Raw genomic sequence first — 1,082 nt, 5'->3', positions numbered from 1 at the left:
CAATTTCTCTGGTATTACTAATATTAAACCTGCGGGTTCAAAAAAAAATAAAAATTTCTTTCGACACAATTTTTAATGGTAATTGCTGCTTGAATTCAAACATCTTAAATGAGAATAACTTAAATGCAATTATACCTTCTACGCTAATTTTTTCTTACGGAATAATAAAATTAGACACTGCAGTCTCAGAAGCCGAATTTTTCGAAGGCGTCCGATCTTCAGTGAAAATTGATGCATTCAAACGCATCAGTATTAAAAAAGATGATAAAATCGTTCAAACCCGTATAGTTGAATTTAAATTCGTCGCTTCGAAAATACCATCCATAATCTCTGTATTTAATATGATTTTTGATGTCAAGCCCAGTGTCCGGTCTCCCGTTCAATGTAATCGTTGTCTACGTTTTGGACATACACAAAAATATTGTCGTAGCTGTCCCAGGTGCAGTCACTGCGGTGAAAACAATCATTCGGTTGATTTATGCCCACGCGCTCAAGCCACTGATCCTGTATGTCTCTTCTGTAAGCAACCTCACTTAGCCACTGATCGTAGTTGCCGTGAATGGTCCACTCAAAAAGAAATTAAACACATCATGGCCACCGAAAATATTTCCTATAAGGATGCTTTAATTTTTAAAAAAAATAATTGTTACACTACTGCTTTTTCTTTTTCCGATATTGTAAAGAGCCAGCCTCCAATTTCTGATATATTAAAACCAAATATCTCCCTAGAGGAAGAAAACTTCCCCAGGCTAAATAATCACCATCATTATTTCAATTCTAGGAAGACAAAACAAAAATCTCGCTCCCCGATTAATAAAGACAAATTAAATTTACCAGTTGAACCTCATTTTTCTTCACCTAATGGTTGCTGTTTAACCAATCCCCCTAATCAAAGCCTTACCGAGGACAATAACTCTGCTGATCTATCCTGGATCCATTCTCTTTCTCTTAAGCTCTCTGAATCTCTTATAAATTCCCCCTCTCTGTTTTCCCCTTTCTCACCCGCCTCTCTTCAGTCCCTAATTGAATCTTCTATGAATTCACTCCTTAATATTCCAGATTCTAATTTCACTTCTGATTAG

At 36.0% G+C, this 1,082-nt stretch overlaps 1 pseudogene; it reads left to right on the top strand.

The window, feature by feature from the left end:
* The first annotated feature begins 4 nt into the window (after positions 1-4).
* On the top strand, positions 5-1,082 carry LOC112592007 (annotated as a pseudogene).

Source organism: Melanaphis sacchari, unplaced genomic scaffold, assembly GCF_002803265.2.
Source record: "Melanaphis sacchari strain LSU unplaced genomic scaffold, SCAv2.0 Contig1531_pilon_pilon, whole genome shotgun sequence".
Lineage (NCBI taxonomy): Eukaryota > Metazoa > Arthropoda > Insecta > Hemiptera > Aphididae > Melanaphis > Melanaphis sacchari.
The sequence above is the reverse complement of the archived record's forward strand: the minus strand, read 5'-3'. Positions and strand labels throughout refer to the sequence as shown.